This window comes from Nycticebus coucang, chromosome 22 (assembly GCF_027406575.1).
Source record: "Nycticebus coucang isolate mNycCou1 chromosome 22, mNycCou1.pri, whole genome shotgun sequence".
Taxonomy (NCBI): Eukaryota; Metazoa; Chordata; class Mammalia; order Primates; family Lorisidae; genus Nycticebus; species Nycticebus coucang.
Window position 1 is genome coordinate 44,368,002 of NC_069801.1, and position 26,069 is coordinate 44,394,070.

Below are 26,069 nucleotides of genomic sequence, written 5' to 3' on the forward strand. Positions count from 1 at the left end.
GAGGCACAGATTAGGTGGTGTTTCTTCACTCATTTTCTCCCCTTTTACCCTTGGCTTAGCTGATGACCCTTTGTCGTGAGGAAGTGGCTGCCCGTGACTGCCTGAATGTGCTGACCTCTTTCATATTTCTATTTCTTGTCTTCCTCTTCCTCTTCCCTCTGCATGGAATGCCTTTCCCAGAAGTCTGTCTGGAGAATGGGTCATCGTGCAGCTTAGGAGTTGCTTCCCTGGATCCCTAGACCCTGGACCCCCTTAGGCTTTGCTTCTCTCTCCCAGCTTCCATCGGCCACTGTGTTGTCTTGTTCCCTACCCGTCTCTCATAGTCTGGAGGCTTCACAAGGAGTTCTCAATCCATGGTCAAGGGCTCAGCGCCCAGGCTCTTGTTCCTGGGAATGCTGAGATGATTCCTATATGAAGATGGGACAGTTGCTTCTGTCACGTCCCCTTCAAGAACGGATGGGGAAGCCTGGGTTGGAGGTCAGGCAGGCTGAAGCAAAAGACCCAGCGGAAGCCACGGCTCCTTCTGTTTTGGTTTTGCTTTAGTGGGCTTTTCATTTCAGAAGTTAATCCATTTAATGCCAACAATGTCATTTCGGCAAGCCAGCAATTTCCTTTTGCCCTTTATTTAATGAGCCCCACCCCACCTCAATCTTTGTAATAAAAGGCATGCAGGTGGGTAATTACAGAGGTGTGAAATAGGGGTGTTGGGCCAGCGCCAGCTGAGCATTCTGGAGCATCCGTTGGGGAGGGTCCTGGGGAAATTTCCAGCTCCACTATTCAATTTCAGGTAGGGAAATGGAATCTTACAGAGTGTGACAAGGCTAGGTGACAAGTACACGGCAGAGCCAGGACAGGAATCCAGGTCCTTAATCCCCAACTGAGGTCTTGGTAACAAGTTCGTTCCCTTATGTGTTATACCAGAGACATGGCTGCTGTCTATCCATCCATCCATCCATCCATCCATCCATCCATCCATCCATCCATGTATCTGATAGGTATTACTGAGGACCTAGGTACTGTGAATAGGTCAGTGACTGAGACTGTCACACTCTGTCCTCCCAGAGATGATAGCTCAGATCATGGTCTCATACTCCACTGGCTGGAGACACAAGGTGTGTGCACATCGTTTCAATGCCGAGTGGCAGGTGTTGTGTCAGATGTAAGCATCCGACCTATGAGAGGCACAGTAATGTCTCCCAGGAGGGAAGGTGGCAGCGCCAATGGGTCTTGAAGATTGGGTAAGAGCTTTCAAAATGGAGGAAGTTTTTATTTATTTATTTTTTAATTTTTGAACAAGTTTTATTTTGGAGCTCATACATCAACAGAAACCAAGTAAAGCATGAACCTTGGGAAATCCTTGGGGAAGCTGTTTTAATTTTATATTATTATTAAATCATAGCTGTGTATATTAGTGGAGTCAAAAGGTACAATGTGCTGGTTTCATATACAATCTGAAATATTTTCATCAAACTGTTTAACATAGCCTTCGTGGCATTTTCTTAGTTATTGTATGAAGACATTTGAATTCTGCATTTAGTAAGTTTTGCCTGTACCCATTCTAAGACGCACTGTAGGTGTGGCCTCACCAATTACCCTCCCTCCCCTCAACCTCCCCCCACCCCTCCCCTCGCTTGGCCCTTTCCCCATATTCTTGTGCTATAGTTTTCATATGAAAGCTATAAATTAGCTTCATAGTAGGGCTGAGTACATTGGATACTTTTTCTTCCGTTCTTGAGATACTTTGCTAAGAAGAATATGTTCCAGCTCCATCCATGTAAACATGAAAGAGGTAAAGTCTCCATCTTTCTTTAAGGCTGCATAATATTCCATGGTATACATGTACCACAATTTATTAATCCATTCGTGGGTTGATGGGCACTTGGGCTTCTTCCATGATTTAGAAATTATGAATTGGGCTGCAGTAACATTCTGGTACAGATGTCTTTGTTATATTATGATTTTTGGTCTTCTGGGTATATACCTAGTAAAGGAATTATAGGATCGAATGGCAGGTCTATTTTTAGATCTCTGAGTATTCTCCAAACATCCTTCCAAAAGAAATGTATTAGTGTGCATTCCCACCAGCAGTGTAGAAGTGTTCCCTTTTCTCCACATCCATGCCAAAATCTCTGGTTTTGGGATTTTGTTATGTGGGCTAATCTTACTGGAGTTAGGTGATATCTAAGTAGTTTTGATTTGCATTTCTCTGATGATTAAGGATGGTGAGCATTTTTCATGTGTCTGAAGGCTGTGTGCCTGTCTTCTTTAGAGAAGTTTCTCTTCAAGTCCCTTGCCCACCCTGAGATGGGATCACTTATTCTTTTCTTGCTAATACGTTCTAGTTCTCTGTGGATTCTGGTTATTAAACCTTTGTTGGAGGTATAGCCTGCAAATATTTTCTCCCATTCTGAGGGCTGTCTGCTTGCTTTACTTACTATGTTCTTGGCTGTGCAGAAGCTTTTTAGTTTGATCAGGTCCCAGTAGTGTATTTTTGATACTGCTTCAATTGCCTGGGGAGTCCTCTTCATAAAATATTCACCCAGGCCGATTCCTTCAAGAGTTTTCCCTGCACTTTCTTCAAGTATTTTTATAGTTTCATGTCTTAAGTTTAAATCTTTGACTCAGTGAGAATCTATCTTAGTTAATGGTGAAAGGTGTGGGTCCAGTTTCAGTCTTCTACAGGTTGCCAGCCAGTTCACCCAGCACCATTCGTTAAATAGGGAATCTTTTCCCCACTGAATGTTTTTAATTGGCTTGTCAAAGATCAAATAATGGTCAGTAGCTGGATTCATCTCTTGGTTCTCTATTCTGTTCCAGACATCTACCTCTCTGTTTTTGTGCCAGTACCATGCTGTTTTGATCACTATGGATTTATAGTACAGTCTCAGGTTTGGTAGTGTGATTAAAATGGAGGAAGTTTTTAAAAGAATATGGAAGGATATTTACCCAAATGTTAGCAGCGTTTATCTCTGGGGAATGGGATTTTCAGTGTGGTGGGTGAGAAGGGGTGGAGGACAAGTTTTACTTCCTACTTCCAACCTTTGGTATTGTTTGAATGAGAGGGTCTATGCATTAGCATTTTCATAAAAAATATGTTTCTATTCTGAAAAAAAAAAAAAAAAACCACTGTGGTATTTAGGGAACAATAAATACCTCAGTGTGACAAGCACAGAGTGTTGGAGGGAGAGGAGAATGTGAGACCATAGGGGCTGGCTGGGATCTGTCCAAGAAGGTCTTGAACAGGCTGAGGGGGGGTTGCACTATGACCTATAAGGCCCCATGGAGGTGAGGGCAGAGCTGCATCCTTGGAGCCTGCAGGGGCTGACACACAGTTCATCCATACCCAGGGCTGAAGAAAAGGGGAAATCTGCCCCAGGTGGAGCCATCTAAGATTCAAAGCAGAGGGTTGTGAACATGAGGCACTTCGTGCCATGTATTAGTGGCTAAGGGGAGCCCACGATGGGAGAACGTGTAGAAGTTGGTATAGTGGTGTGGAGAGTTCTGTAATATGGAGGAAGGAAAGCTGTGATCTATTCTCCGATCAGAGGAATGTAGAACAGGTCTAGATCCAGGGACCTGAGCATACCTGCACAACCATGGAACACACATTTTTATAATAAGAGAATTCCCAAGATGTAGGCTTTTCTAGACCTGATAAGAGTTTTGCGTGTCTTTGTGGCTACGAAGTAACCAAAGAAGGTCACCCTTATTTTTTGCCTCCTGGAGAGTGTCTTCCTCAATCCTTCAACGTGTTCATCATCCGTGCATCAGCGGGAGTAAGCTTCCTAGGACATAGTTGCCTCCTTGCATAAATCTTTCTGTATAATTTCAGTCCCCTTAACCTGGGTCAGGAGACCTCATTGTTGTGTCCCTCGCTTATTTCTCTAGCCTCATCTCCCACGATCTCTTACTCAAATCCCACTCTGCTGTCAGCTCAGTTGCTCTCAGTTAACTTGGTGGCTTCATGCCTGTCTTTCCCTCTTTCTCCCTGGAACATCCCATTCTTCTGTTCTCTACCTCCTACCTCTCTTCACTGTAAGGTTCCATTTGAAGGTTATCCTACTTCTTCAGCCTTTTCTGACCATAACCTCACTACTGCCTGTACCTCACGACTTGAGCGAACTCTACCATTTCCTCCTTGAGACTCTGTGTCCACAGTGCTCTGTAATATTAAATACATGTACTGTACTCCCTCCTTACAGCACTGTGACACCTCACTGAACCCAGCATTTGTATAATCTATCTCTTTCCTGCCACACTGCCCACATTCCCTCCTTCCTGACTCTAAGCTCCAGAATTCAGGGCCTTTATTTTGCTATTTTCAGTACCTGGCACAGCAGCTAGAATATATTAGATGTTCAAGAGGCACAAATCTGTAGTCCTAGCTACTCTGAAGGCTGAGACAGGAAGATCACTTCAGCCCAGGAGTTTGAGGTTGCTGTGAGCTAGGCTGACACCACTGTACTCTAGCCAGAGGAACAGAGTGGGAACTTGTCTCAAGAAAAAAAATCCTATCACACCCCTACCTTCTCCCCTATCAAGGCGTCAAGAGGGTCTAACACCCACAAAAGAGATAGCCCACTGCACGAGAAAGATACCAGAAAGGGAAGCAGATTCAGGTTCTAATCCTGATCCCTCTGCCCTTAAGCAATCCTCTGCCTTTCTCTTGACCTCAGTTTTCCCATCTGTACAGCAAGATAATAATCCTGGTTCAACTGCCCCATAGAAATGTTGCAAACTCAAAGGTGAGAACAAAACTACTCCCTGTACAAACTGCAGGCAGGATTGGAGTCTTGGCCATGTAGATATGTTTATCTGCCAAGATTACCCAGGGCTTTAGGGGCTCCTCTCCCACCACCAGTGGGTCCTTCTCAGAGACTCTCTTCCCTCCTCCAGCTCACTCATCTTGCAAGGCTCAGAGAATGTTAATTATTAGGTCCCACCCCATCTGGAGAGCCTCAGATGAAAGAAGTTTGGAGTGTAAAGTCTAATCAATGCCTCGTGCCCAGCATCAAGGCTTCTCTGGCTCTTCCTAGAGATGGATCATTAATCCAGACACTCTGACCTGAAACACTGGACCCAGGAAGTCTGGAACATTCCCGACCACCCACAGCTCAGCCAGCAGCCCCAGAAGGCAGCTGGCCCTGCTGCTGACTTGCAGAATTTTACTGTCTTTAAGTTGTTGAGACTTGGAGAGCAGCTGGTACAGATTCTCTCTCACCCAGAGCAGAAATCCAGGCTCAGTGCGCACACTCGCCACTGGCCAAGAGCTCACTATCTGCAGGGGTGTGCCTGAGGAACAGCAGTGGGTTTGGAGCAGACAGGTCCAAGTGACTTTGGGCTTTGCCTCCCCTTCTGTAAAAGTGGGAGAAGGCTCTCTAGCTCACAGGACTGATGCTAAGAATAAATTAACTCACTTGGAAGTTTTTTATTCTGAGATTTATAAGAATGGTATACATGAAGGCTGGGCATGGGAGCTCACATCTGTAATCCTAACAGGCTGAGGCTGAGGTGGGTGGATCACCTGAGCTCTGGAGTTCGTGACTAGCCTGCGCAAGAAAGAGTGAGATCCATCTCTAAAAAGAGCCAGGCGTTGTAGTGGGCACCTGTAGTCCCAGCTACTTGGGAGGCTGAGGTAAGAGGATCATTTGAACCCAAGAGTTGGAGGCTGTTGTGAGCTATGATGCTACGGCACTCTACTGAGGGCGACAAAGTGAAACTCTGTCAATAGAAAAGTCATAATATACATAAGTTGTTAGTATCATGGTCAATGTTATAAGCTACTATCCCTGGGATGTATTAATTTCTTCATCCTCAGAGTCACTTTCAATGGACAGAGTGCTGCTTCTCTGGATGAACACTTCTATGATCCTGGGGCCCTGCACCCAAGACTCTTCAGCATCCCTGCTCAGCTGAATCTCCCAGGGAGAGATTCTTCATTGCTTCCTAGAGACAGCAAACTGGCCTTGTAGAGCCTGTTAGCTTGGTATAAGGGAACCCCTCTTCTCATTTCTCTGGGTGAATTTCTACTCGTCTTTCCAGGGCTTGCTCAAATGTTCCCTCTTGGAGCAGCCTTCCTAATTCCCATGACAAACCCCTGGTGGAGATAGTTATTGCTTCCCCTGGCTTCTCATACCCTGTTACAGCTCTTTCTACTATGGTACCAGAGTATGTCATTTGGGTTTTAGCTATTTTTTTCTTCTGGAATGAATAAAGAATATTAAAATATAACTTCCCTGGGAGGACTGGTATTTGAATTATGGTTAGTTATGACAGCAGTATTGGTCATTGGTTCCTTGGCATTGTTATTATTATTTTCTTTTAGCAGCTGAGTGCCTGGGTTCTGGACAAAATGACTCTTGAATCAGGTGGATCCGGGTATGAATCTATAGTCAACCACTTCAAAGCTGTGTGACCTGCAATGTTTGTTTCATCTTTCTCTGTCTGTTACCTTATTTGAACCATGGAGAATTTAACAAAGCCTGTCTCTTAGGGTTCTTGTGAGGATTATAAGAGATGTCTACAGTGTCTTTCCCTGAGGCTTGGAACAATTAATCTTACTATCTAGGTTCCAGCTCTGCCTCTCTGTAAAATAATAAAATTCTATTATCAGAGTTTTTCAACCTGTGACACTTGGTCATAGGGCTCTGTCATCCCGGGCACAGTCTTCCACTGGAGACCATTCTTGACCTATACCAGACAGCTCCATTCTTACTGATTTTGTAGATTGTCTGGTCTCTAAGGGCCTTTCTGCTTGGATCTCCTGTGATGCTGTGATTCCGAGTGAGGCAGGTGGCTCGAGAGAGTCATGAGGCCACAAGGTGCAAGAGGCTGAGAACCTGGGCTGGCCACATCTTAGGGCATGGCTTGAGGATCCCAGGCACCTAGGGGTAATGGACAGGGCAGATCTGTCCTTGCATGTCATCTCACTCATGTGGTGTCCATGATACTCACTTAGGTCTTAAGTGAGTATCTGTTGAATGGAGAAAAGGAGAGTCCACAAGGATGGTTCATCAAATCAGATGAACTGAGATGAAGCACAACCCAACCAGGCTTGTCTTGATTACTTTCTTGGGGGAAGCTAGAAGGCTCCCAAGTTCAATTTCTCAGTGGCCACCATAGGCACTAGATCACATCTTCAGAGGGGAATATGGACACTTCCTAAGGAAGTGTGGGTCTGAGGAGAGAGAAAGGCTGGGAAAGCTCCCTGCTCAGGGAAACTAGAGTAGGCAGGAGGTCTTGAGAAGACACTGAGCAGCTCAGAGAAGGCATCAGGAGCTCCTGGGTGGACACAGTGTTTTAGAGAACTCTGGGGTTCCTCAGCCCTTGTCCTGTGTCTGTATCCATGACTGTTTCTTCAGGCAGGTCTTCAAAGGGACTAGCTCTAAACTCTGCAATGGACAAGTACTTGCAAGGTCAGGCTGTCCACAGGAAATGGGAAGTCGGGAGGCCAGAAGTCCTCCTGAAGAGGAGCTCTGGATGATCATGGATGGAGATGGAATTCCATGGCTTAGGAGTGCAGCAGGCAGGGGTCCTGGGGTATACAGAAAGGAAGAAATATGAGGAGCAATTCAGACATAAAAGGAGCCTTGTGGGCCACCCTCCCTTTTGCCTTATTGTAAGCTCTTAAGGGACAGGACTGGGGCTCAGTGTGACTTAGAGGTACAGGACATGGGGTATTTCACTGCCCCAAAACTTGGGCTCGGCATCAAGCTTTGCAAATATTGTATGCATGATAAACACAGCTTGAAATTAATTTCCCTTCTTTTATTTTAAGCTCAGATCTTCCTCTTCCAGATGGAGTTCTCCCATCTGGTTACAGAAATTGAATCAGTGGAAAGAGAAATCCTAGGATGCTGGAATTTGAGGAACGTTCCAGGATGCCAAGAAAAATAGCTCTGTGATGAACCAATGGCATCATGATGGCAGATCTGGAAAATACATTTGACTCTGTCTGAGCCACAATTGCATAAGATCACAGAGACCTTGAGGTCCTCTAGGCCACTCCATGGTGTGACAGAGCAGCAGCTGATGATGGGTACACCACGCTGGTAGCAGACAACCAAGACTGAGAACTGTGGCTATTCACCCCCCTCTGATTAAATGCCAGGCTTTGGCCGCCAGGCTCTTCTAAGAGCTGTCTGACATGTGAAGCTTTACCTTATCAGCAGGAAGAAAAGATGACAGTGGGCAGTCTTTCCAGGCCAAGCATCCATCAAGACCCACATAAATATTTTCCCAGAGTCTGCATGGCCAGCATGTAGCTGGCTAAGTTCCAGGGGACAGTAAATAATTCAGACGACTGGTTGCTTCCTGACCACTTTCTTGGGTGTGTTTTCTGACAACTAAGTTTTTTTGGAATGAATGTTGAGAAGACCTTGATGAGGGCTGTGGGCCAAGTCCTTCCTGATGACTCTCTGATGATATTTCTGGTTGGGAAGAAGTACCCATGGGGTCTTTGTGTCAGTGCACTTGGGGCAGGAGATCACTTTCACGGAGTCTGAAAGGCCTTTGAAGTAGGGCCAGGAATTAATTTCAGGGATTAGGGTGGGGTGAGGTTAGAGACTCTGGGACTAAAAAAGCCAGAAGAAATCAGCTCGAGTGTGGGGAATTGGGTAAGGTTGACCAAAGGCATGCTGAGGTCTTGGCAGATAAGCTGGTGTTGGAGCTGGCATGGCCCTCGGGCTATTCCAGTGACCAGAGCATGAAGTTCAGGAGGGCATGGGGTCTTCAGGCCCCATCCATTCTGATGCCACATCTGGGGCCTCTGATGGGTAGGCTGACAGTGGGAGTTGCACGAATGCATATGGCAGTCTTAGAAGCCAGGTTTGGGTGTCCTGACCACTAGGACTTCAGTTGGCACCCTGAGGAAACAAGAACACAGGAGAGGGCAGGGAACATTTAGAAAGAGTGGCAGGGCTTAGGAAAATAAGATGAATTTTGGATCCCACCTTTTGATGGGTGGGGCTGGTTATACTCTCTGCATCACACAGGCTGGGTTCAGGGTTAGAGGGAGAGGATGGTTCTGTGGTCAGCCTGAAGGCCTTCATTGCCTGCACCGTCTCAGCTGAGGGAAACCAGGCTGGCATTGACGCATAGGCCCAGCCTCCTGTAACTAAAGGAAAAGTACTGTCTCTGAGGGGATGAGGGCATAGAATCAATCTCAGACGGCTGGAACTGGAATGACCCAGACCCGCACAGACTTGCTGAATCTCATGAAGGGGTTCCCCATGTCCCACGTGTCTTGATTTCCAGCCCCCTGTCCCCATGTTTTTTGGGAACCCAATAGAGACCACAGTTGTTCTACTGAAAGGGGATGGATGGGGCTGGGATTTAGGAGGCCTCATGTGACTTTCTTTATGTGATTTTTTTGATGATGAGGAGTAGGACATTTAATCACAGCATGGGCTTATAATCCAGGCATTTAAAAAAACATTTCTGAACTAGTCTATAATTTAAGCCTGCACATTCTCTAGGGATGGGAATTTATAAATCCACATCACCTTAAATAGCCCACATGTGCAAACACATTTGTTGTGATTTTGGAAGGAAGAGCACGAAGAATTGTTAAAAGACGATGGACCCTGGAATCAGATGACTCGGGTTCAGGTGCGGGTGGGAGCAGGTATGTACCCTTGGCCACACCACTGAATCTCATTCTCCTCATCTGAAAAATGGAGAAATGGTCATTGGAAGACTGAAATGAAATAATGTGCATAAAAGGTCAAGTACAGTTCCTGCCACAAAATAGATGCTGAATAAATGATCACGGACTTAGTCAATATTCAGTTTGAACCAAGGCCGACCTGTGTTCTCGCCTTGGATCGCCAAGTCAGGCTGCATGTCTTTGGGCAGCTATTTTCACTCTGAGCCACAATTGTTTCCTCAGTGCCATGGGGGAAATAATACTCACCTCATAGGGCTGTTCTGAGGTCTTAATGAGATGTTTGTAAAAACTCCCAGACTCCTGCTAGCCCCAGTTTTAGGGGAAACGGCCTCATCGCATAAGATTAAAACACATGAGCCCACCCTTCACATCCTAATGGATGCGCAAGCCTCTGATTCTAGGCTAGAAACTTTCTTCTGCTCTTTCCCACTTTTCTTCACCCCCTCCCCGGTTCAGGCCTCTCTTGGACAGTAACACCTGCCCCTCCCGGCTCTCTCACCTGAGTGTCTCTTGTTGCAGTTGATTTTTTCCACAGCAGAACAACACATACAAAGCAGAAACCTGACTGCTCTACTCTCCTGCTCAAACCCTCCTGTTGTCATGGCATTCAGGACCCTGCAGACTTGAGCCAGGCCAACCTTTCCACTCTATCTCCCGGGTTCTTCCCCGAGGACCCTTAATTTACATTTGAATTTTCACATTTCTTTTTTTTATTTTTATTTTTATTTATTTTTTTATTAGTATTAGATCATAGCTGTGTACAGTAATGCGATTGTGGGGCACCATACACTGGTTTTATAAACAGTGTGACACATTTTCATCACACTGGTTAACATAGCATTCCTGGCATTTTCTTAGTTATTGTGTTAAGACAATCATATTCTGCATTCACTAAGTTTCACATGTACCCTTGTAAGATGCACCACAGGTGTAATCCCACCAATCACTCTCCCTCTGCCCAACCTCCCCCCTCCCTCCCCACCCTCACCTCCTTCCCCATATTCTTAGGTTATAACTGAAGAATCTTAGGCTCGGCACCCGTAGCACAGTGGTTACGGCACCAGCCACATACACCGAGGCTGGTGAGTTGGAACCCGGCCCAGGCCAGCTAAACAATGATGACAACTGCAACAAAAAATGGCCAGGTGTTGAGACAGGTACCTGTAGTCCCAGATACTTGGGAGGCTGAGGCAAGAGAATTGCTTAAGCCCAGGAGTTTGAGGTTGCTGTGAGCTGTGACGCCACAGTACTCTACCAAGGGCAACATAGTGAGACTCTGTCTCAAAAAAAAAGAAAGATAAGAACCTTAGGCCCAGAAGTAGCTGATGTGCATTCTGGTCTTTGTTTGGTGTGGGCTCACCATCTACACACCGTTTCCTTTCTCTGGGCCTTGTGTTCCCATCTGGAATATTATGTGTTGGAGTAGATGCTATCTCAGGGGCTGGTATGGGCTGAATGACCATGTCTCCTCCAAAAGTCTTACGCAATTTAATCCCCAATGCAAAAGTTCTAAGAGGTATGGCTTTGGGGAGGGGATTAAATCAGGAGGATTATGCCCTCATGAATGGGATTAGATTGGAGGGAGTGCTGTCCTGTCCTTCCACCTTCCAACTGCCTTTTGAGGCCACAATGTTCCTCCCTTCTGGAGGACTCAGCAACAAGGTACCATCTGGGAAGCAGAGAGCAGCCTTCACCAGACACCAATGCCTTGATCTTAGCTTCCTCAGCCCCCAGAACTGTAAGAAATCAATGTCTCTTCTTTATAAATTACCCTGTCTGTGGCATTTTGTTATAGTAGCACAGACAAAGACAGGGGCTTTCAGCTTTCAGACAGGTTAACAAAACTTTATGACCAGAAACTCTTTCTCTTTTTTTTCCTCTCACTACACACATGCATATGTACATGAACACACAGATTCTCAGCAAACGCATACACAGAAACTCTTCCTCATCTACAGGGGCATGCACACATCCTCACATGCATGTGCAAATTCTCCTTCGGGCTTTCTTATGCTTTCACATACATACAAACAGTAGTATGGCTTGTTCATCACTAAATCCCCAGCACCCAGAGAGCAGAGTAAACCCTCAAAACCCATTAGTGGAATGAAGGAATAAATGAATCCCATCCCGAATATTGATGCAGGCATTCACACATGCCTCACCCACATACACAAGCAATTAGATGTGCACATTCAAGGGCACAGGTGCATGTACTGACATACAGTAAGCATGCCCACCTCCTACCCACATCCCCATGTTTTAGATCTCCCTTCAGGGTCCCTCCTAGGAGCTGAGCTAAGAGAGATTCTTTCTCAATGTCACCCTGAAGGCTCCCTTATTGTCAGATTTTGCTTCAGGGACACCCAAGGACCTTTGTCCAGGTGTCAGAGATAATGCCACAGACTTGTATTTGGACAGTGCTTTGTAAAATCCAATCACCTTATCAGATGACATACCACTTGATCTTCTCAGCAGACTAGAGTGGCGCCTCTGAGCAAGGGTTATTCTCTCCATGTTGCAGACAAGGGAAACAGAGCTGAGAGGTTCGGCTGTCTGTCCGAGGTCAGAAAGCCAGCTAATAAGTGAATCACCCGGCTGGAACCCACACCACCGCCATCCAGGACTCCATTGCCTCTCCTGGTGACTGTTTTAAGAGGATTATTTTTCTTCAGTTGTTTTCTCCCCCTAATTTCTTTCTTTATCTTTTTCTTTTTTTTAATCCCTTGTTTCTGCCTGCAAAGTGTAGGGTTTCAGCAGGGAATAAGGGAGGCCAAGTTCACTGTCAGAAGAAAAATCTAAAAGTAAGTTTTCCTTGTAAACCCCAGCCAAGATTCCTGCCAAATAAAACGAGAACTTAACCACACTCGCACGCATCCACCTTCACAAAGAACCAACTTAACTTGCAAAAGGAAAAAAAAGTTAATAAGGTTAATATCTACTTCAGAGACTAGAGGAAAGCCCTTCTGGCCATATAATTTGCCAACTAATTAAAAAATTATGCACAGTTTCATAATGTTAAAAATTTGCATCACTATTTGTTTCTTGGAATGAACTTGTAACGTGCAAGCCCATTCCAGTCATCTTGGCTTTGGGATGGCTGAAGCACGTGTGGGTCAGTCTGGACTAGTTCTTTTCCACAAAGATGGCATGGTGGGAAGGCTGGGGACTCCCTCTGGCTCTCAGGACCCAGACCTGCTGTAGTCCTGCTAGCACCTCTCTTTCCCAGAAGCCTTGGGAGAGATGGAGAGAGTGTGATCAGACCATTGGTTTTGGAGTCAGACTGACTGGTTCAAATCCCTGATTTACCCCTTAGTGGCCATATGCCTAGAGACATGTCACTTAACCTCATGGGCCTCAGTTTCTTTGCCTGTGGAAAAGCTATTCAATAACTTGAAAAGCTAGTGTTAAAATTAGGAACAGCATACATAAGGAACCTGGCCCTTAGTAGATGCTCCGTAAGTGGCAGTAAAGTCAGATTAGCCACCTAGCACTTGATTCTACCCTGTCGTAGATTCCTAGGAAGAGAGGGTATGACTAATGAGATAGATAGAGAAGAGGGAAAGAAGAGAGCCACGTTCCTTTCTGGCTTCACAATGGATTTGAGAAATTTTTACCCCTCCATCTGGCTATTTCTAAGGGACTTTCCTATCGTGTGAACTGTGTCTTGGCCAGGGGCTTTCAGCTTTCAGACAGGTTAACAAAACTTTATGACCAGAAACGCTTTCTCTTTTTTTTCCTCTCACTACACACATGCATATGTACATGAACACACAGATTCTCAGCAAACGCATACACAGAAACTCTGCCTCATCTACAGGGGCATGCACACATCCTCACATGCATGTGCAAATTCTCCTTCCTTCGTGCTTTCTTATGCTTTCACATACATACAAACAGTAGTATGGCTTGTTCATCACTAAATCCCCAGCACCCAGAGAGCACAAGACAGGGTCTTCCCCTCCTATCTTTACCCCAGACTACAGTACAGGACAGATGCACAATAGCTGCTCAACTTAGCTGTCTGGCCCTTCCTACTGCTGGTTAACCAAGGTCAACTGAGCCCAGAGACATGGTAGAGGCAAACTTGGACATACTCAAGGCCAGCATGTGTAAGGTATGACATATGTTGTCTCATGTAACTTGCATTGAATAAACTAGACTCTGGGGGTATAACCTGTGGTATATTTTTACTATGGAATTCTATTTAGCCATGAAAAAGATGGAGCCTTTGTGTCTCTTTTATAACAACCTGGGTGGCTTTGGAGAACACTCTCTTAAGTATCACAGGAATGGAAAAATGAGCATCATGTGCTCAATACTAAATTGAAACTAGTAGATTAATGATGTGCTCACCTGAGAGAAAAACTCAATTAAATTCAAAAAGTGGGGGAAGAGAGTTCAGCAAGTTTCCACCCAAATCAAACAATGCGTGGATATACGGCACACTTCCTGGGTGAAGGAAACAACTGCGACTCTGACTTTAACCTTATGAATGTGAACAATGCAACCTAATCATGTGTACCCTCATATTCGTCTGTAATAAAAAATAAATAACTTCCATTAGTCAATCTTCAGGGCTGAATCTTTTTTGTCTCCTTTGACAAAAACTTGGACTTGTTCCACAACTCTTTTCTGTTTTCTCTTAGATAATACAAAGTTCCTCATTTGTTTTAAATCCCAAAATATTGTTTTGATTTAATAATTAACATGTCCCATCTGGGATGTTAATATTACTACTTGTTTTAGTCCATTTTGGGCTGCTATAACAGACTACTTAAGACTGGTAATTTTAAAAGAACAGAAATTTGTTTATTATAATTTTAGAGGCTGGGACATCCAAGATTGAGGGGCTGGCCTCTGGTGAGGGCCTTCTTGCTGCATCATGCCATGGTGGAGGGGCAAAGAGAGAGCTAGAGATTGAACTCACAGCATCAAGCCTTTTCATAATTGGCATTAATCCATTCACGAGGGCCAAATCACCTCTCATTTAGCCCCTACATCCCAACACTGCTGCGTTGGGGATTAAGTTTCCAACACACGCCTTTCCGGGAACACCGTCAAACCATAGCACTACCATTAGCAATAACAGCAGTAATAAACTTCAAACTTCATTTAAAAGCAACTTTCCTCATCCAATGCTTGGACCTGGAATTGCTGCTGGCCAGTCTCCTGCACTGCCAAGGGCTCTGTGCCTTCCTTCCTCTTTCCTTCTGCATCTTGCTGAGCACAGTGGGATTTTTAACTGTCCATTGTCAGGGATGGGAAGAAGGAAAGGAGAACAAGAGAGTTCTAACTGGATTAGCATAGAATTGAAGATCCAGGATCTCTCTAGCTTGATAGGCATTTACACTTTCTTGTTCTTTTACTGGGTGTTTTTGTGGGTTCTTTGGAGAACAGCTCCCTCCCCTGACCCATACTGGTGATCTCCTGATGTGGGTCAGGGCGCTTCTATTCCAGCTGGTTCCTTCAGACTCCTTCCCAGCCTCTATGCGTGAGGGCTTTTGTCCCCCTATGGTCTTCTGACATAATCTAGGCTGACTTAGCACATCTCCCTCTCATGGGGTCCATACCTACTTTGGGAAAACCCTTCTGCATTCTCTAACTTGATACTTTCTGAGAGAATAGGTTGTTCCCAGAGCAGCGACCTCTTTTTACTCTGCTGTTAGAACAGTTGATCAGCCAGCCTCTGACCCTTCACACTTAGCAGTGGGAGTCAGATTCCAGTGTACTGAATCCCTTAAACATAGAGAAAACATCAAGTTTCCCAATGATCTTGTTAAAGCTACTTTCCCCAGGCTTGAGTTAAGGGAAGGAGTGTACAAAGACACAAAACTGTACTTACAGCTCTTTCTAGAAATCCCCTGTCTAATCCCCCACTTTGTTCTTGGCCTCTCCCACCTCTCTTATATGCCAAAGTTGGGTCAGCAAAAACACACAAGAGCAGTTTTCAACATCATCTTTTGCAGTTCTTGCGTGGTGGGCTTGGACTGTATTTGAGGATGTGTTGTCTGATATCTTGGGCCTCATGTGAAATCTGGACTAAAGTAGTTAATTTTTTAGAATTCTTTTACATGATTTCTCCAAGGCAAAATTTCAAGGTAGATATCGCTATCTCCATTCAGTGGTTGATAAAATGGTTTCAAAGGAAACCCATGTTAATCAGATTTCAAATCCTACTATGAAGACCGAGGCTTCACCTTCATAGTGCCTGAATAGCATAATGCTTGAGGGCCTGTCATACAGACAGGTTAGGCATCTGCATCAAAATCTGCTGTCTTCCAGCTACTTCTTATTCTTACAGCATGTTCCTATGCTCAGACTCATTTGATGGGATGTCACCCAGGACAAGAGCCTTCCCAATGCCCAGCAAGTTGCTTTGGAAGAATGTGGCCAATGAACAGTCTTTCCTGTGTTTGACTCTAGCATTGATTCTATTTCCCATTTTCTCTGCAAAGCTTATATGTAATGTTTTGCTTTTCTGATTCTGTTGATTGCTATATTAGAGAGAGATCCTTGATGAACACGATCTTTATTATCACCAGCAATACATATTTAAAAAGGTGTCTTTATCATCTGCCTTTATCTTGTTCTTCTCTGTGTTTGCAACAGTCTTAGAGCATGCTGTTGCTCAAGAGTCTAGGTGAATTAATTCATTGGCTGGACACAGTTAATTTAAGGGTGGGTTAGGAGCAGAGGAAGGAGAATGAGTGGGAAGGAAACGTACCTATGGGGGCTCATCCTCCTGGTCCCCTGGCCAGTCCTTAGTTTCAGCTTTCTCATCAGACCAAGGGAGTAAGGGTCCCTGTCTTATCAGCCTCACCAGTATTGTAAGATGACCCTCCAACAAGATCATAGAGAAGGGAAGGGAATAAAAAAGTATCCAATGTGGGCGGCGCCTGTGGCTCAGTCGGTAAGGCGCCGGCCCCATATACCGAGGGTGGTGGGTTCAAACCCGGCCCCGGCCAAACTGCAACCAAAAAATAGCCGGGCGTTGTGGCGGGCGCCTGTAGTCCCAGCTACTCAGGAGGCTGAGGCAAGAGAATCACTTAAGCCCAGGAGTTGGAGGTTGCTGTGAGCTGTGTGAGGCCACGGCACTCTACCGAGGGCCATAAAGTGAGACTCTGTCTCTACAAAAAAAAAAAAAAAAAAAAAGTATCCAATGTATGGGTTTGGTCTGGGGAAACAAAACTTCTGACTCATCCTGGGCCTGGAGGACCCAGAGAACCACCCTGGCCTGTGTGAGTTGCAAACAGAGGCCTCTCTACATTCTGGCATAAATTATCCCAGGCAGAGGCGTCAGGGCTGTCTGCTCCCTGTCTGGCCTCCTTGGCCACCTTGCTTCATGAGACATAAATCCCCAAGACTCCCTAGTCATTTCTAATCTGCTTCAGTGTTTATTTTTTAATTTTGTCCCCCTCCTTTTTTGTCTGCTTGCTATTTTATAGGACTATAGGCCAGGAGGGCAGAATCTAGCTACAAATCTCTTAACTCTGGCTGCTGAGACGGTGGGACAGAGTGGGTGAGGTGCAGTGGGCCCTAACACAGATGCCCTAGAAAGCTCAAGCTAGGGCTGGATGGGCGGACGTGGGGCCCACTTTCTAAGGAAGTGAAGCTCTCTCAGTGTGCCCAGGCCTCTGAGTTCAGAATCTAGACAAAATAAGAAGTGTGCTCAGGGGAACAGGATGATAGGGGTGGAGTTAGAGTCATCTCCACGATGTCTAGCGGGGTGACATCGACCAACCTCCTGGATGTTTCTGAGCCTCATTTTCCTCTTTAATGGGAGTGACAGTAACTACTTCCTAAGGTGATTGTGAGGATCCACTGAGATGACCTTGGCCTGTGTGTCTAGCAGACTGCCTGCCACAGGAGGCATCCTGTACACGTGGTTTCCTCCTCTCTTAAACCATCCATGATTGCAAAGTAGTGAATTTGTCATCTGCTCTTTTTTCTCCAATATGAGCTCCTTGAGGGAGGAACTTTATCTAACTTGTTCACCCAGGACTCCCAGCACCTAGTGGAATGCCTGACATTTTATCTGTGCTCAATTGGCTGAATAATGAATGAAAAAACAAGTTCTCTGTATGAATTCCATGCTTACAGAGGCATTTCCATGTAAGAGAATATTTCCAGAGACTTACAGATATTTAGAATCAGATGGGGCTTAGGGCAACATACAGCTTGAGGTCTTCACTGCTGAGAGGAAAGGTTCCTCTTCGTGAGACATAACTTTGGTTCAAGGAGGGAAGAGACTTGTCCAAGATCACAGCCAAAATCCAGGGCAGAGCGAGGGCTGGAAGCCTGGCATTTTGATCCCCATCTCATGATCCTTATACGACATTAAGCTTTCAGCCACATTTTTAAGGTAGAAAAGAGAGGTCGAGAACTAAGAAAAAGGCAACCTGGAGAAAAGGAGAGCTAAGGGAAAAAAAAATTCTGCTCAAAAACAGAGAGAGAGTGAGAGAGAGAGATGCGGGGAGAGAGAGACCCAGGAATGGGACCTACAAAACATGTTACATGACAGCCCCAGGGTGTCCTCAGAATGCTGAGGACTGCCTTCACTCTGGGGCTCAGCAGCGCACCTGACCTTTATCCATGCAGGTCACGGGAGGGAGTAACATTGGTAAAAATGGGGAAGGCTCGACTTCTGCTGGAAGCCAACTTCCGCTGCCTACTTCAGTTCCGGTTGGCAAGACTTTGTTTTCCTCCTACCTTATGCAGTGACGCTATTTCTACCAGCACGACTCTTCCTGGCCCTTCTGTTACTACTGCCAAAGGTAATGTCTCCCAAACACTACTCTGTGCCAGGCTGTGTCCTATTTCACATGAATGAACTCAGTTACCCTCACGGCCACCCTTATTTTACAGATGAGGAAAAGGAGTTAAGTAATCTGCCTGTGATCAGCTCATTCATGAAGGGAGGAAGCAGCAATGCAAAGCCTGATGTCTCCCTGAGGTCAGAGCCCAGCAGTCTGTCCTCGTGCCTCACTCTGGCCTTTCTCTGGCTACTTCAGATGCCGCCGTGTTCCACTGAATCAGAACAGATCCTTCCACTGTATTCAGACGTGAATAATACTGCAACAATAATTCCCACTCCTCCGTGTCTGCGAATATCCTAAATAACATACCATTCCAGGCCCCATGCTAGGGGCTGGGACTTCAGATATGAGAAAAGGTGCAGCCCACTGGGGAGGCTGACATTTAAATGGAATCTTGTGAAATGGTGTTTTAAGCACCAAAGAGAAGCATGATGCCAGCATGTGGGAAGTTAGAGCAGGATTAGAGGAGGAAGAGACATATGAGCTGTGTCTGAGTGGGGGACCACCAGGAGCAGGAGAGAGCACCCAGCTGAGTGAGCAGAGCGCAGGCAGAGACATGCTGTGTGGTGTGGGATACAGCGGAGCAGGGGGTTCACATGGAGAGAGCCAGAGGCGAGACTAGAGAGGGCCCTGGGTCAGACTGTAGAAGATTTGGGGACCAGGCTAACTTTTGGCTGTATTTAAGGTACTAGCCAAGGTGAGGCCTTCACAATGACAGACCTGGCTGAATCCCATGTTGACAATACATAGTAGATGCTTAATAAAACCAGTTGATTGGCCGATAAAGGCGCATGTTGAAAATTGATTGGCTGATACAGGTGCATGTTGAAAATTCTCTGTAACACCTGGCGTATATTGGATCCACTTCTGTTGAAGGCCTAGCCCTGCTGCAACAGAGATAATTTTCCTTTTGCCCTCAATTTCCTCCAAGGTGGGACTTCCCTGCTTCAGGCTGCAGATGGTGCTCCTGGATCCGGGGTGTGCTGGGCCAAGAATTTCTGCCAGCATCCTGGGCTTCTTATGAAATTGGAGATTTGGGTTGAGCCCTAGTCAGTTTCCTGACGCATGCCTACATCATTTCCACTGCTCTGAAGCCTACTCCACCTTCCCACCTCTCACCAAAGCCACAGAGATCCACAGCAAAGCTGGGAAGGATCAAAGCTCCAACACTCCAAACCCTGGGAGATGTAGAGGCCAGGGGTCCACCCTCAGCTCTGGAAAGAGAACTTCCCAAATATACAGCCACAAGCAGCTTTAATAACTCTGGGCCTGCTCATGGACATAAACGCTCAGTTTTATTTTGGAATTTATTGTCACTTGTAAAATAAATAACACACTTGATTGGAGGCTGTTAAGTTGGTACTCACTGCTTGCCAAGGGCCTGGAAAGCCTGCTGGGGCGTGACCAATCTGGGCATTCTCTAAAGAAGCTTAATTGCTCTTCCTTCCACCCTGGGTCTGCAACACTCTTTCCACACCCAAGGCCTATTACTCTTTCAGCCTCTCTCAGAGTGGCTAAGGCCTCCTGGCCTCCCTTCATCCCAGAGTGTCGCATGGTTACCTTCCATTGTCTTAGGATCATGTATTTCAAAATCTAAAAAACCTTTCAAGCCTAGATTAATACTGTCCATGAACAGTTAGATTATAAATTGTGAAGAACTTGGAGTTCTAAACTATCTGGAACTTAGGAATTAAGAGTAATAAATTCTTGAATGGGCGTGGTGCCCATAGCTCAGCGCCAGCCATATGCACCGGGCAGGGCTGGTGGATTCAAGCCCAGCATGGGCTTGCTAAACAACAATGACAATAACATCGAAAAAATAGCCAGGCATTGTAGTGGGCAAGAGAATCGTTTAAGCCCAAGAGTTTGAGGTTGCTGTGAGCTGTGATACCATAGCACTCTACCGAGGGTGACATAATGAAACTCTGTCTCAAATAAATAAATAAATAAATAAAGTCTCGAATGGCAAGACTATTAAGATGTGAGGTGCTCAGCTAGAGTCTGGGCCTCTGTTCTCCACAGAGATGTGGACAAGGCTGGACACAGCTAGCTAGATGATGAGTGAATGGAGGGGAGCAGGTGGTGCTTGGAAGCAGGTGGACCTGGCAGAGGAGGGAGAAAGGCAGAAGCTGCACAGAGGAACAGCTGCATTCTTGGGGACCAAATGCGTTCATGAGGACATGAAAGATACCCATCAGCAATTTTTTTGGCCCCTTGAGGGTAGGAGTCAGTGAAAATTTGAATCATTATTATCATGTAATCTCATTTAACTCCAAGTTATAGTTAAAATTTGGACTCTTATGACTTAAGAATTTGGGACTCAAAGCCTTCTATAATTTTAGGCTACCAGATATTTAGACTAGAATCCAGACTCTCAGAGAGATAGATTATTAGAATCTTAGAATCCTAGATTTCTGGGATATTTTAACTTGAGGGGCCTAGGGCTGTATCTAGTTTGGTCTCTTTTGTACAAAAAAGCTTAATTGCTCTTCCTTTCACCTTGGGTCCACAACATTCTTTTCACAAGGTTGGAATAGGTTAAGGTTTGGGGTGTGTCTGGGCCAAAGGACCTGTGGGGAGCGATAGCAGATTTTATTGAGATTCACAACATCCAGAGCTTGAGCTGGAGCTGGGCGGTGATGAGGGCAGGAAGCACATGGTTACCATTAGAGATGGATGTACAGACAGGATGGCGATTTTACGTTTCTCAGTGCAGTAAAATTAAAAGAGACGCCCGACCTAGTTCCTACTTTATGCTGGGGAAGCAGAGGTCCAGAGGCAGAAAGCAATTCTTCCAGTTTGGAATAATCAGTTAGTGACAGATCAGATTTGAACAGGGATCCACAGTGCTTGACTTCCAGCCAGCTATTTCCTTTCCACGGGCCTGCTTCTCCTGGACCGAGGTCACTCGTTTCATTCTCTTGACAGCTTTATGGGAAGCAGTGAGTATTTCACTGGGCTGTTTGATAAATGGAAATATAAAGGACAATGAGGAGAGGAAATGAATAGTGCGATGGGGTCTTTGGACAAAATTCCCAAGTTAGTTCAGGGTAAGGCTGTGGGTTTTTTACCCCTCTGTAGCCCAGTTCTGTTTTTGTCTTGTCCTTGATGGGCTGAACCTGGACTTGGCCCCAACTGAGTCCTCAGTCCAGTTATAGACCAATCCTTGACCTTGGCCAAAGGTTGCACCTTGACTTCAATAACAAAATAAGATAGAGTATTTACTTAATGAGGACATGAGAACACAGACATGTTTTGTACCCAGAGGAATACTGGCCATTTCTATGCTGAGCCAGATTTTCTGTACAGAAGAGAAGCTCTGCACAGAAGATAATGTGTAGGGAAAATGAACAGGAAAAAGGCAGCAGGACCTGGAGTCACCCAGAGCAGAGCATCCTTGTGTCGTGAGGAGGTGGTTTATGAGAATAAGCTTTCTCACTAAGCACATTTCAGATTTCTCTCTACTGTAGATGAGTAGTGACTCATCTGATTGGTGAATGTGGACAGAATTTCTGGGCCTATAGAGCTCTGCTCTGCTCCTTCCTTTTCAGAGCTGTCTGCTCCCCATCAGCACACTTTTGCTGTGCTCCTGGGGCTTGTCCCTGCAGGCAAGGTGGGCCCAGAACAGTGCTACACTGCCAGGTTGGCTAAGTCTATTTGCTTATGGGGATGATTTAGCAGTTCTAGCCCAGTCACGATAGGCTAAATTTTGAACAAGCAGCTCCCAAATTGGAATAAAAGTTAATTTCTTGCTCATGTTGCTGACAGATATGGGGAGGGTGTTCTGCTCCATGAAGTCACTCAGGACCCAAATTTATTCCATTGTGTAGCTCTGGGGTTTTCTTAGGGTGGCGATTCTCAGCCAAGGATGATTTTGTCCCTTGGGAGAATTTGGAAATGTTTGGAGACATCTTGTTTGTCCCAATTGGGAAGAGGGAAATGATATTGGCATCTAGTAGGCAGAGATCAGAGATGCTGCTGAATCTCCTGTAACGCACAGTATAACCTCCAACAGTGAATTGTCTGGCCCCAAATACCAGTGGCACTGAGGTTGAAAAATTCTGTTCTAGGGCCTTTTTGGATTATTCAGCTATCAGATGATGAAAAAGAGAGGGAGCAGCGAATTACATGAAGAGGATTTTATGGGTCTTGCTGGGAAGTGATGTATAACTTCTGCCCACGTTCCACTGTCTAGAGCTAAGTGACACGACCATGCCTAATGGGGAACAGGGCTGGGAAGTATAGTCTAGCTGATTCTCAGAAAAAAGAGGAAGCAGGTTTGCTGAGCATTTATTATTCTCTGCCCCAAGGCCTACATGTGTCTGCCTCTAACCTGTAAATGTACTATTTTGGCCTTTTTCTACATCTTCTTTTATTTCTTAAATCATTCAGATTTAATCAGCCTGTATTAAAATGCTGAGTAGGGAAAATGGCTGTAACTATGTGGTCTTCTGCTTGCTAACCTATGACACAGAATTAATAAAATTGGCCTCACAGCGATTGTTCAGAATGTTACCTACATTCTGAAAAGGGACCCCTCCTTCTTCTGATCAAGACTCTGTGATACCCCATTCTAGAAAAGGAAATTTCATCCTGATCATTGAATTCAGTTTTCCAAGAGAGGAAAAGGAACAAGTCTGCAAGAAGTTTCCACCACTAAGCTTACTGGAAGCAGGATTCTGAGAAATCTCTCAGTGACTCAGAAATTTTCTCTGAAAATAAAAATGGCTGCAGAAAAGGACCCTTGATGGAGAGGTGGGCACTTGACTTCTAATTCCAGTTCTGCCTGTCAATGGCGTGTGTAGCCTTGGACACATTCCCTCCCAGGATCTTAGGGATCTTGTTACATAGTGGCAAGGTGACTTTTCCTCTAGCTTTAAAATTCAATGTAAGCTTATCTGTTTATATTTTTCTTTCTTGGGCCCTCTCCCCCACCAAGCTAACCCCTTTCTCGGCATCGGTATCCACTTAAAGAATGGGGTCTTGTTTGTAAGGGAAGGGCAGAGAGGAGGTGAGTGGTTTAATGGCCTCCTCTCCTGGGGAACCTATTGGCAGAGGGAAGTCCTCAAGAGGTTGTCATAAATAACCTTTATCCTCACTTCCTCAGAAGGAAGTCTGAGCAGTGATTGATGTGGCCCATTTGGGCAAGGTTGGGAGCCCAAAAGAATGCTCACTGGCAGGTCTGCCTGCAGAGTTCCTCATTCACACCAGTCTGGTTGGGAGCCAGCATCTCCAGCCATCCTTCCAAGGCTTGCTCAAAGGTCTCAAAGATGAGGCAGAGAATTTCACACCAGGTGAGAAGCGAGAGGTCGGTTCTGTGGGATGGAGAGTTAAGATAATGACTCAGAAAAAGAACTTTCTAGAGTTTCCTATGGGATCCTTACAAGGATTCCCCCCCCCTTTTTCCTATCCCTCTCAGAATATCCAGAACAAGACTCAGCATACAGTAGGCATCGTTAAAACCTATCTGAATTGACATGGTATATGCACTATTGGAATATGTTAATTGTTTTTTGGTAAGGTCTAAACAATTGTGCGTTGAAGATTATATTCCTAGTAGAAAAGCATTAAGTATACAAAGAGTTCTCTATGTCTCCCTGGTCAGCAACACCGAATGCTGAAGAGAGGAGCAAAAGAGGGAGGAAGAATGTGGGGGAAGAGCTCGAGACAAAGCTCTGCTGCCTGCAGGATCTGGCTGACCCCACTCTTTATTCCCCCAAGAGAGAAGTCATTAAAGATTTGTTGACTTAGCTCAATATGCAGCTTGAAGTTTTCTGGGCCCACGGCTGCCCCTACCCACCCCGCACTTAGAAAACTTCCTCCTCCTCACAAGGCTAAGCCAGTTAGTGAGAGTCCTTCCCTCCAGCTTGGCCTCTTGACTTTTCTATCTGAGCAGGAGGCTTCCCTGCTGCTGCTAACAAATGGGATCAGATACCTCCTCTGGAGGTAAATAAACGCCCCAGCCATACCCAATCTTCACTGAAGCTCTGAAGAACCCCAGGCCCCTGTCTGCACAAGAAGATAGGTTACTGAAATTTGTCATCATCACCACGGGAAGAGCAGTGTTTGTGGAGAGGATACGTGGGCCCCTCTACTTCTTTAACTTAATCTAAGTGGGAGAGGAGGTTCTAAGAAAGAGAAACTTAGAGACTGGAGGAACCAATAGGAAGAGGGCACAGGGAGAGCTTCCTTCCCTGATTGGGTGCCTGCTGAGGTCCTGAATAGGCAGGCCCATCCCAGACTTGCTGTTAGAGCACGGCAGAACCTAAAAGGGGAAGTTCCAGGAAGAGGTTGGACTCTTCCAAATTCACTGGAATTTAAGAGCACATATGAACCAGAGATTGGCACTTGCTTCTTCTTCTTCTTTTTGAAAATAAAACAACTTTATTGCGATATAATTGACATACTGCACGTATCTAAAGTACGCAAATTTATAAATATTGGCATATGTATACGCTCCTGAAGCCATCATCACAATGAAGATAGATCCATTGTCCCCAAGTCTCTTTTGTAAAAGTTTTCCTTGTTGTGATTACTCCCCCATCCCACCCCCACCTACCCTTCCCAGGCTAACACTGACCTTCTTTCTGTTGTTATACATAGTTTGCATTTTTCTAGAATTTCATATAAGTAGATTATACATAGTTTGCATTTTCTAGAATTTTATATAAATGGATTCATACAGAATCTATTTTGCCTGACTTCTTTCACTTAGCAGACATATTTTGAGATTCATTCATACTGCTGCTATATCACTATTTCATTCCTTTTTATTGCTGATTAGCATTCCATGGTGTACAAATATGTTTACATAGATATATACATACATACACACATATATACGTATATATGTATGTGTATATATGTATATAAATAATTTATTTATTGGCTGGGTATATGGATACTGATCGGCATCAGTATCCACTTAAAGAATGGGTTCTTGTTTGTAAGGGAAGGGCAGAGAGGAGGTGAGTGGCCAAGCTCATGCCTATAATCTAGCACTCTGGGAGGCTGAGGCGGGTAGATTGCCTGAGCTCAGGAGTTCGAGACCAGCCTGAGCAAGAGATCCTGTCTCTTAAGGAAAAATTGATGGGCACCTGTAGACCCAGCTACTCAAGAGATTGAGGCAAGAAGAACGTTTGAGCCCAAGAGTTTGGGGTTGCTGTGATACCACGGCACTCTACTGAGGGTGACAAAGTGAGACTCTGTTCTCCCCCACAAAACTATTTATCCATTCACCTATTGATGGACCTTTGGGTTGTTTCCAGATTGGAGCTATTACAAATAAAGCTGCTTTGATCATTCATGTACAAGTGTTTTCATGGACATATGTGCTTATATATCTTCAGGTGGGATGGTGGGGTCTATCATAGATCATATGGTAGCTGTGTATTGTAAGAAACTGCTAAACTGTTGTCCCAAGTGGTTCTACCATTTCACATTCCTGTTAGCAGCATATATGAGTTCAGTTCCTCCACATCCTTGCCAACACTTGATATGATGAGACTTTTAAATTATAGATATTTTACTATGTGTACAGAAGTTTTTTGTTGTACACATATTAATAGTTTAAAAATTACTCA

The 26,069-nt window shown here is 45.1% G+C and overlaps 2 long non-coding RNA genes across 4 annotated transcripts in view; both read left to right on the forward strand.

The window, feature by feature from the left end:
- Nucleotides 1-8,302, forward strand: part of LOC128574842 (uncharacterized) — a 33,888-nt gene extending 25,586 nt beyond the window's left edge. For all 3 annotated transcript variants that reach the window (XR_008376867.1, XR_008376868.1, XR_008376866.1), the window contains one exon: nucleotides 7,778-8,302. This is a non-coding gene — a long non-coding RNA (uncharacterized LOC128574842). The remainder of the gene's footprint in view (nucleotides 1-7,777) is intronic.
- A 4,990-nt stretch (nucleotides 8,303-13,292) lies between these two features.
- On the forward strand, nucleotides 13,293-20,308 carry LOC128574843 (uncharacterized). The gene is made up of 3 exons (XR_008376869.1): nucleotides 13,293-16,546; nucleotides 16,824-18,444; nucleotides 18,536-20,308. It is a non-coding gene; the product is annotated as an uncharacterized LOC128574843 (long non-coding RNA).
- Nucleotides 20,309-26,069: the final 5,761 nt, after the last annotated feature.